The sequence below is a fragment of the Callorhinus ursinus genome, unplaced genomic scaffold (assembly GCF_003265705.2).
Source record: "Callorhinus ursinus isolate GAN/ISIS: 27379988/994484 unplaced genomic scaffold, GSC_fseal_2.0 scaffold53, whole genome shotgun sequence".
NCBI lineage: Eukaryota > Metazoa > Chordata > Mammalia > Carnivora > Otariidae > Callorhinus > Callorhinus ursinus.
Window position 1 is genome coordinate 6,542,322 of NW_027397115.1, and position 11,452 is coordinate 6,553,773.

An 11,452-nucleotide genomic window follows, 5' to 3' on the forward strand; every position below is an offset into this window, starting at 1 on the left:
CAAAGTGTTGCTTATGTTTATGCCTTAAATGAATGCATAGGAATGCAAAGGAACGGGGCTAACATGAATGGCTCAGACAATCAAGACCCACCCCTGGCTTTGGAGATGGAGCAGCCTCCTCTCAAACACATGGCCATTTAAAGGGGGTGGATCATTGGACAAAGTCAATGACTCTGTTAGGAAGAAGAAACAGGAGGTAGGGAGTAGATATTGAAAATCAACAGTCTCGGCTAAAATAAAAAATTTCAGGAAATATCTACTAAAGAAAACATGGAATGAACCAATGAGCCTCTCTTGTGTCATTCATTATTTTCTTCCTTGGGGTGTAGATTTTGTTGTTTCCAGTGAGTGTTAGGTCTTTTTGTCTTTCCAGCATTTACTTTCCCCTTTTATTATAATAGCATATCCTTTCCCCTCAAAGATCCATAGACCCCATCATCAGTCTGTATGTTTTGATTGGTGCTAACCTCTTCCCAGATGCATAGAGACACATGTCCCAAATCTGTTCCATCGGTAACTTCCATCCCTGTGGCCATGTCAATTGGTTCACATGAAAAACTGAACCACTGAGAGTTAATTCAAAGGAACTATGGGGAAGGTGAATGTCTCTTCCCGGTAGAATGAACTAGGAGTTTGGGGCTTCCATAATGTAAACCTAGATAGTATTTTTCTGTACTGTGGGGACACACGTGAGAGTGAATCCAACACCAAGGAAAGCAAAACCAGGAAATGGGGACAGACTAAATCTTGATGATGCAGCTTTGACTCTGGATCTAGGCACACATGAGTGAGCTAAGTAAATATGTATTTCTGAACTTTTTGGCCAAATAATGTAGTGCATTCCTTGTTTTCCTCTAAGCCAGTTTGAATTGAATTTCTGTCACTTGCAACCAAAAGAGTCCTGTCTAACACATTCCTTTATCTCAACTATGTTATGAGTTTCCTAACAATTGAGGCTCAGACATATTCATCTCATAATTTCTAGTCCTGTACCACAGGACTCCATAGTCCATACCTAGCAGAGTGTTCCCAATGTTTTTATCATGAGAACTACTTTAAAAAAAAAAAAGATTTATTTATTTGAGAGAGAGCGCACGCGTGCACAGGAGTGGTGGGGAGGGGCAGAGGGACAGGGAGAGAGAGTATCTTTAAGCAGACTCCCTGCAGAGTGCAGAGTCCATCATGGGGCTCAATCCCAGGACCCTGAGATCACAACCTGAGCAGAAATCAAGGATCAGACACTTAACCAACTGAGCCACCTAGGTGCCCTGAGATTTCCATTTTAATATAAAAATATTAGCAGACCTCCACACAACAGAAGTTTTGCTTTTAAATATCTATTGAGAAAATATATAATAACGCAAAGCTACTCTAAAACTAGGGATACTTTTGTTACATGAATTTGTATTTTATGACTCACAAAGGCCTTTACCTACATTTTAAAAAGTCATATAAAATGTGCAAACATATTATCTATTTCCTAAGACAAGTTTTAATCCACACATGGATTTGTGGTCTATGAATCTAATAACTGCCAAAAGAAATCCATAGACCACAAAACTCTTCTATGTCATCAAAAGTACTAGGATAGGTGTGGATAAAATAATGCTTACACCCCCGAAATTTAAAATGATCCGTGACTCAATCATTCTGTCAAGGCTACTGAATCCATCTTCTCAGGGATCTCTTTCGAAGGGGAAGAAAGTGATACAAAACATTAGTTAAGAGCTAGAGGATGCAGAGCTGGCAGAATCACTCAGGTGAATGTTAAGATTTGCTAATGAGAAGTCAATTCAAGTGGCAAGACTTCAGGTGCTGAGGACAGAGTCTCCAAAAAACACTGTCATAACTACTTTTTGATAATTCCCACTGTGTGTTCTGAGAAAATGCAGCATAATAATACAGATAGCCCAGAGTAGCAAGACCTCTTGAAGATCCATAAACCTAGGCATAAGGTCTCAGTACGTTGGCTTTGTACAAATTGTACATCTGCTCCCTGTCTTCTAACTCTTCAGAGTTTATTTGTGGGGAGAGTTGCTGTTGCTTCCCCTGCCCACCACCCCCCACATGTCTCTCACTGCACAGAAGCTGCGAGATTTGGACCCAGGGCTATTCTCTCATTAGTGCCAATCCCCGGTCACATGATTGGTTCAGGTCTGCTCTTAGAAGCGTGAAGCTCAGGACACTTGCTCAGTGGCCCTGAGAAGTGATTCTCTCTCCCTCACTGGATATGAATAAGGGAACAGGCAGTTCCAGTTTCCAAGGGCAACCTTGAAGGAATCCAAGTTCAGGAGAAAGCCAACCTAGGTAGGAGGGCAGAAGGAAGGTACTCTCAAAGAAAAAAAAATGCAGTTTTGAATTAGCTCAGCTTGAAGCCTGCACTACCTCTAATTTTTTTTTTTTGAATTATGTGAATCAATAAATCCTCTTTTTGTTTAAGCCAGGGGTCAGCAAACCACAGTCTGTGGGTCAGATCCAGCCCGGGGAAAGGGTGTGCATGGGCTGTGAGCTAAGAATGGTTTTTAGAAATGAACATTTGCAATTGCTTTGTGAACACTAACTTTGAATCTCAGTTGAAGAAAACACTGTCCCCTGCAAAGTGAGAATTCTATTTTTCTCATTAATAGACCTGTTTTACAAACCCTTGAACTCAACCCTACAACTCAAGTGTGTAATACTTGAGTATTACACACAATATTGAAAATACTGTATTTTCAATCTCATCAATAAAAACGTCATGGAAATTTGTTTTCTCTCTTGCTACATAAGTTCCCACATAATGTCCTCTATCTTGCCTCTTGGGCCATGAAGCCTGAAATATTTGGTCTGTATCCCTTTATAGGAACAGTGTGCTGACCCCTATGTTAAGCTATTACATTTCAGGGGGTTTGCCATGTGCAAATAAAGCCATGTTAAGTGATACACTATTGTTTTATGGGCAGAAATGAAATACGACCATATTAGCTTCTAAAGTTTTCTGTTATGTGAAAACTCAACCAGTACAACCAAATCGAGGGGCTGAAAGGAGCTCTACCCAGCCCCTCCCAGCTCCCCTCATCCCTCAACATGTAAATATTGTTTTCTTCTATATTTTCTATCCTTTGAACCCTGATCATGTGCTTCCCTGTCATCTCCCATAATCCTATCGGGAAACAACCAAAAACTGAGCACGGGATGATTAATGCATTGTAAAACAATTATTTCATGGTTCTTAGGAACTTCGTTCCCTTTCTGTATCTCAGCACCCCCAACAGTTGTGAGACATTCATGGCATATTTTTCTTGAAATTAACTGGAACTAGGAGATTATTTTTTCTTGGGAGATAGCACTTGTTCTCAGAGGAAGGCATTACGAGTCACAAGGTGTAGGTATGAGTCTGCATAACATCGATCCCTCCCCCCTTTTTCGTAAAAGAACATTAGTTCTCCTTCGAGGAACCCCACAACCCACTTTCCCTCCCCACGACGCTGACTGCAACTCCCCTCAGGAGTTGGGGGGGGGTTAAGCATAGCCATATATAGCTGTCTTTTCAGTGACTGGTTCAAAGATGGGCACATGACCCAACCACAGCCAATCAGATTGCATCTTAGTACTTGACCGGGCATTCAGGCGGGCACATGATCCAGCCAGAGCCAATCAGATCACATCTTAGGACTTGAGCCAGCGTTCAAGGCGGGCACATGACCCAGCCAGAGCCAATCAGATCTCATCTCAGGACTTCGCCGCAGTTACCTGGCAGGAGATGCTCCCTTTACTTCCAGACTTTTCCCTGTGACTATGTAAACTCCTAGAAAGCTCACCTGCCTGAGAAAGAAGTCAACACAGAGGAGAGCAGAGAGATGGAAAGACAGAAATCAAGTGCTGGTAACAACATTTAAAGAAATAGGTTCAATGGCGCCTGAAGCTAGAGCTATTAACCTGGACTGTTCAATTACATGAGCCAATAAATTCTTTCTGCTTGAGCCAGTGTAAGTTGGGGTTTCTGTCGCTTGCAATGGAAATATACAACCACTATCTAATGTGGTGACTGTGCTGGGTTGGGTTCTCCCAAAAGCAAGCCCTAAGACAAAGATATGAGTGCAGGTAACTCATTTTGGACGTGCTCCCAGGAAGAACTGGTAGCCGTCAAGGAAATAAGACGGGAAGGGAAGGCAACTGGAACGGTGTATTATCTAGCACGCTGACGCTGAGGACAGCTGGGGCTCAGTCCTGCTGAGGAACTAAGAGACAGGGAAGAAGCAGCAAGGAAGCTGGAGCGCTTATCTGCCAACTCACATCCGTCATTGGCTGAGAGGCTGTTTTTAGGGGCATTAATGCCCCCTCCATTTCCAGCCGGCCTCTTACGTGAGACGGCTCTCCAGAGAGGAGTTGACAGGCTTGTAGGAGAACTCTGGGGCGTGTACTAGAATGCTGACTGCTGAGGGGAAATGAGCGAGGCACTCATCAAATCTGTCTCTGCATGTCCCACACCATGCCAGAGTAATTACAGAGATGCTTTGGGGACTATCAGGGTAGTGTAGGAGTTCCCCCACCTCTGTCATTTAACTCTGGCTGTAAAAATGCTTTGCAACCTCAAAGCTCAGTGACTTTGATCAACAAGGATCTATTCTCTCAGGCTTCTGCCGGCTGCCTGGGGTGGCTCTAAACCTGCTACAGGTCCTTGGGCAGCAGGGGGGCGGGGGGGGAGGGGAGGGGCATGTGTGTGAATCCTGGGGTGAAAGGTGAAGGGGCAGCAGCTACCCCGAGGAAGCTCTCCTCACTGCCGTGTAACCCAATCCATTTTGGAGGCAGGAACTTCTTGTAATGCGAGGATGCATGAAATATATCCCCCAGAAACGTAATGGCACATGTGCTAGACTCTAAATCAGCCATCAATGAGCTACTATCGTAGTATCTTCAATGGATTATAAAAACGATGGCTTTGAAGAATGCCTTTGCTTTGCCAGAATTATGATTTGTTATTCATCTTGTGGATTTTTAAACAGAACCTTGTACTTAGTATTCAAATTAATGACTCCAATGTATTTGCCTGGATTAAAAAAAAAAGAACCATTTTGCACAATACACATAATAGTTACATTTCTATGATAAACTTAACTTGGTAAAAGCTTTCTCGATTTTATCATTTAGACAAGTAGATATCAGTAAATCAAACTCGAAAGCCAGAATGGTGGAGGGGGAGAGAGGCTTGCAAACCAGAGTGTGAGGCAAGCCTTCAGTTCAATAAGGACAGTGACAGGAAAAACGAACAGGGAAAGACTAAACCAATATGGAGGAACACAAAAATATTCCCCCAAAATCGCTTCCCATCAGCCATCCGTTGCAATTTCCTGATTTGATTCATTAAGAACTCGGCTAGCCAGGAATAATTTGATGAAGCACGGTGTTATTAGTGGAAAGAGCAAAAACTTCTAACAGAGTTTAGGTTTAAATTCCGGATCCATCATTTCTCGACTGTGCAACCTGAAGAAAACTGACTGAAATTTCTGATACCTCCATTTTGTCACCAGCAAAATGGGAGAGAAGGCCAGGGAGCATCAATAGGGTCCTACCTCATAAAGTAGTGAAGATAGAAAAAAAAGATCACATATGTCATTCATCCCACATGCCAATCAATAGGCCCATGATGTCTCTGAAAATGTTTTCATGGGTCCACCGTAGAACGAGAAAAATACAGTGTGATAGTTTGAATTGGGTCCCCTCAAAAGATTATGTTGAAGGTCTAACCACAGGTATCTGTGAAGGTGACCTTATTTGGAAATGAGGACTTTGCAGATATAATCAAGTTAAGATGAGGTCATTAGGGTGGACCCTAATCCAATATGATGGTGTCACAAGAAGAGGAAAAATCCACGTGAAGACAGAGACAGAGAGCGCCATGTGACAGCCCACGTAAGGATGGAGAAAGAGACTGGAGCCTGGCAGCTGCGAACCAAGGGTCAATGACCACCACTTGAATCTAGAAAGAGGCAAGGAACGATTCTATCCAGAATTTTAGAGGGGGCGCAGTCCTGCCCCCTTGATTTCAGACTTCTGGCTTCCAGAACAGCGAGGCCATCTAATTCTGTTGTTTTAAGCCACTTGACTTGTGTTACCGTGTTTGGGCAAACTAGGAAATGAATACATACCATAACAGTGAATTTTTAGTTAAACAAAATTAAAAGACTGGCCCCTTTTAAATCGTTGTTCTATGTCATTATTCTCAGATGAGTGAAGAGTGTGGAGACAGGCAGTTCAGGGTGGATCAAGCAGCTCCCTCTGCACCCCCTCAGTAGACTGGTGTTCATCCCTAACTGATCTTCCTCCAGGCATGAGTTTACAAAATAGGCAGGAAAAAGGGAGAGAGGCAGATTGCAAGAGGCTCAGAGAGCCACTTTTTTCTAAACTTTTAATATTTTAGAATAGTTGATTTATAGAAAAATTGAAAAGATATTACAGAGAATTCCCATATACCCTGCATCCACTTTTCTCTCTTACTAACACCTCACATTTGTATGTTACATTCATTATAATTAATGAACCAATATTGCTATGTTATTATAGACTAAAGTCTGTACTTGATTCAGATTTTCTTATTTTTTACCTAACGTCCTCTCCGTGTTCCAAGGTCCCATTTGGATACCACATTACAGTTCATCCTAATGTCTCCTTTGGATCATCTGGACTGTGACCATTTCTCTGACTTCCCTTGTTTTTAATGACCTTGACAATATTGGCCACTGGTCAACTATTTTGTAGGATGCCTCTCTATTTTTAGTTTTAAGGTAAAATGTACATAACGTAAAGTTAATCACTGCAACGTGTACACGTTAGGGGCATTTAGTACATTCACAAACTTGTGCAGCCATCCGCTCTGTCTCCTCCAAAACTTTCCATCATCCTCAAAGCCAACCCCATACCCATTAGCTACTCCCCAGTGGCCCCCTCCAGCCCCTGGCAACCACTCATCTCTTTTTTGTCCCTATGGATTTGCCTATTCTGGGCACTTCATATAAACGGAATCTACAAGAAATAATCCATTATGTCTGGCTTCTTTCAGTTAGCATAGTGTTTTCATGGTTCAACCATATTGTAGCCTCTATCAGAGCTTCATGCTTTTTTACGGCTGTGTAATATTCTGTGGTATGGATAACACATATTGTCCTTATCTATTCATATGTCTATAAACATCTGGGTGTTTTCCACCTTTGGATTATTGTGAACAGTGCCGCTGTGAACGTTTGCATCCAAGTATTTCTCTGAATACCTGTTTTCAAGTTTTTTAAGTTTGGGGGTTATTTTGTTTTTGTTTTTTGTTTTAGAGAGAGAGCAAGCAGGGTTGTGGGGGAGGATCAGAGGGAGAGAGAGAATCCCAAGCAGTTCTACACCCAGTCACCCAGGTGCCCCCTGTTTTCAATTTTTTTTTTTTTTGCACTTATACGTGGGAGTGGAATTATTGGGTCATATGGTAATTCTCTCCTCAACATTCTGGGTATCTGTCAAACCGTTTTGACATAGCACCTGCACCATCTTACATCATTGTTTTAAATTAATAGACTTGGGGTGCCTGGGTGGCTTAGTCCGACTCTTGGTTTCAGCTCGGGCTATAATGGCAGGGTCGTGAGATCGGGCACAGGTCCCGCTCCACACTGGACATGGAGCCTGTGTAAGATTCTCTCTCTCCAGCTCCCTCTGCCCCTCCCCACCCCAATCAGTCATGCTCTCTCTCTCTAAAAAAAAAACAATAATAATAATTAAAAAATAAAAATATTTAAATTAATAGGCTTTATTTTTTAGGCTATTTTTAGGTTTATAGAAAGACTGACACGTATAGGGAATTCTCACATTTCTCTCTTTCCATGCATACAGTTTCTCAATTATTTACATCTTGAATTAGTATGACGCATTTGCAAAATGGCTTTTTTCCCCTGTACCCTTGTTAGAATTTTGTTTTTTCAGAATGGCTTTTTAAAATGAGATATTTTTCCTACTTTTTTGCAATGGTAAAAAGACCTAAATGGAATTATGATGCTGTTGGACGGCAGGGGTGAGTACGTGCATGCACACATGTTTAAGGATCTTACATGACAACCCAAGCTAGTACACTGTGTTTGTTCTAATAGTATATGAAAAAAATAACAATTTAAAAATCGGGGAATCACTGGCAAAGAGAAAACATGCAAATCCAAGTCTGACACACAGTACTCTAAAGAGTGATGCTGGGTTGTTTTTTTTTTTTTTTTTTCTTGCTTTTTTTTTTTTTTTTTTTTTTTTGGAGACAGAGAACAAGCTGTAGGGGAGGGAGAGGGAGAATCTTAAGCAGGTTTCACACCCAGCACGGAGCCCAACTCTGGGCTTGATCTCACAACCCTGAGATCATGACCTGAGCAGAATTCAAGAGCCGACGCTTAATGGACTGAGCCACTGAGGCGCCCCAGTGAACTGGCTTCTGTGACAATCCTGGCATACTTAGAGTAGCATGGGCTGCATGTTTATTTGCCGCCCATGCTAGTACTCATGCTGTGTCTCCAGGACGCCTCCTTCCCCACACTTTCTTTTGCCTGGGGCACGTGTTTGAGTCCAAGGCAACAAGGAATGTTGAGATTTAGCAGCCCTGAGTCTGGTGAACTTCAGGGAAACTCAATCAAGGCTTATCTCTTGTAGGGATGGAGAAAGCCCCATATTTTAAAATATGCTGTCTCCAGCTTGCCAGAATGTTCAGAGGACTTAAGAAATGGATGCCCGTAGAGAAGCAGGATGACCTCTTGGAATCTGTCTGCACTTTTCATAGGGGGATGAAAGCGCTGAATGCTGGTACAAGTACATTTACCATCTTTCGCTGAAACTCTTGGCATTCTCGTTTTTCCAATCTGAATCCTTTAGTGCAAGAAGTTCATTTAGATATTTCTCCTCCTTCTTAAAGTTCAGGGACCAGAATGAAGGTCCAACCAGTTCCTCTTCACTGTGCTTCGAGAAGCATAAACTTCTGTGTTGCAGTAACTACTTTTTACCCTATGGTCCTTCGACAGATTAATCCCTACATATTATTAGACAGTGGAAACAGAAATGTATATTTAAGTGGCATGTGGTTAGATTTATTTTCTCTTGGGAAGACCCTTTACCACAACCTAAGCTATTTTGTTATTAATTTTTTAAGTTTGCTTATTATTTCTGACTTAGTATAATCCCTGTGAAAACTCAACAACCAGCCAGTCATTTTGAAAATATCTTTCAACCCTTTAGTTCATGCAGTCTAAATTTCCAAGCCGGCTGAGGCCCCTTTTCAGATAAGGCCAGTGGTCACGTAAGAGGCTAAAACTGCAGAAATAAACTCTTTCCCTTTCACTTTACCTGCCTCTCCTAAAGTTTTCATTTGTTCCCACCATATAATGTCATTGTTTTAAAATTTCGGACAAGGCTGGAATCTGCCAGGACAGCCGTTTCTCTCTTTTGACTTAAATATTCTCCTTGTTAATTCTCTCTCTTTGTCCCCGTTCCGGGGGAACACGTGTGTGACACTTCTGATGAACACAGGCAGATGCACGGGACAAATTACCCATGTTCACCCTCCACGCATAATCCGCATACCCGCATAGCTATTCTTTCTTTGATTTGATAGAGATCTTTTTATCTGCTTATTCGTGACTCTTTTAAAAATGTGCTAAACAACCTTTTAGTTACCTTGAAATCCCCACCGCTATGGGTGTTTAACTGAGTGCACAAGAGAGAAAATTAAAATAATCAATGAACGTAGTTTGCTGCCTGGTCAATATCATCAGCATTTAATTTACTCCTTCCCTCAAGCGATTAGAGTTAGCTTCACTCTTTCCACTACTAGTTAGATGTAATGAAATTATCTTCATACCCCCTCCTACTGGAAGCTGGGATGGCTTAGTCACAGAAGGATCTTTACCTTTTCCTCTCGGTAAAAAACAACAACAAGGAAGAAAAGTTGACTCTCAATTGATCACATTTCCTTCAACAACAAGTATCTAATTTTGAAAATGTTTCCATCGTTACCTTAAACCCGGTTCCAAATCACAAAGTGGTTCTAAATCGCAAGAATGAGAAGCCTAGCCAAAGCACAAAGTGTCCCATCCATATCACTAGGCAGGTAGTGTCCCATCCATATCACTAGGCAGGTGTCACGCCCACGTGCGCTTATGGGACGGACTCCAACTACAGGCACCTGAGTCTCCTTGCAGAAGGGTTTTTGGAGCTGCCAGAGCCTCTTAGCCCCTCCCATGGGATGTGCGGGACATGCTGGGGGAGTTAATACTTCTTGGGAGCAGCTCTCAACCAGTCACTGGGGGGCCGGGGGGGGCGGATAATACTGCAGTTCTGTTGCCCCTCTGCTGGAATATCTCTGTTCTATGCTGTCTCCACGTTGACCAGCAGGGGAGCCCTGGTTGTCCACAGTCATGACCTGTTAGACAGACAATCCCCCTTTATTTGTAGTCTACCCTTCCCTGTCTTATCTCTCCACTCTCTACCAGTGTCTTTTTGGGACCCCTTCCTTGCACTCAAATCCTTGTGTGAGTAGCTGCAGCTTTCAAAAACGTCCTCGGTTTGAGACTGAAAGCCATTTGCAGATTCAAGCAGAAGGACTGGCTTTGATAAACAGAAAGTTCAGTTTATTGCCATGAATGCTGGAGCTGTTCTCACCACAGAGGTTATTGCAATGACTACTATTAACTGCATCGCAATTCACCCGGTGGCACCCAAGTAACAGAAAGCCATTTTTATACATCAGTTCCTAATTTTCAATTAGAAAATACAATCCTCAGATGAATGAAGCTTAAAATATCTTTATTCTTTGATGATGTAGGAATTACTTTTAAGTCTGATCTCTTTCCAGGTTTGGCATTGACCAAGCATTGACCATGCGCCAGGCACAGTGCCAGCTTCTGAGAATACCAAGAAGAAATTCTCCTTGCCTGGCCCAACAGAAGAGTTGTAGATCTTAATCTAACATAATCATGGAAGATTTTTAAATGGCTTTTATGTGAGTTGGTAAATACAACCAAGAGATGGTGTGCCCTTTGATACCTTCTTCAGGCACGGAGCCTATCAAGATGTTAACCTTATGTTTGATTTTAGATTTTAGTTTATTTTATAAAGAACACATGATCTTAGATTTTATTTGACTAAAAAGGAGATTATTGGGAAGATCTGAGAGAAGTATTGTAGTAGTATACCAATTTTACTTTTCTAATTATGATTATAAGAGACTAAGAGAATGTGTTTTTTATAAATACATACGGAAGTATTTAAGGGTAAAGGAAGGGGTAAAGTCTGCAACTTACTATTCAACAGTTCTGGAAAACATTTTACATATACATATGATTTATGTATAATATATATACATATGCACATATTTAGCCATACATTTGTCTAGACAGATAATACAGAGATATACATAGGCCGTATGTCTACGACATACAGATTTGGATTCAGACACAGATACATATAT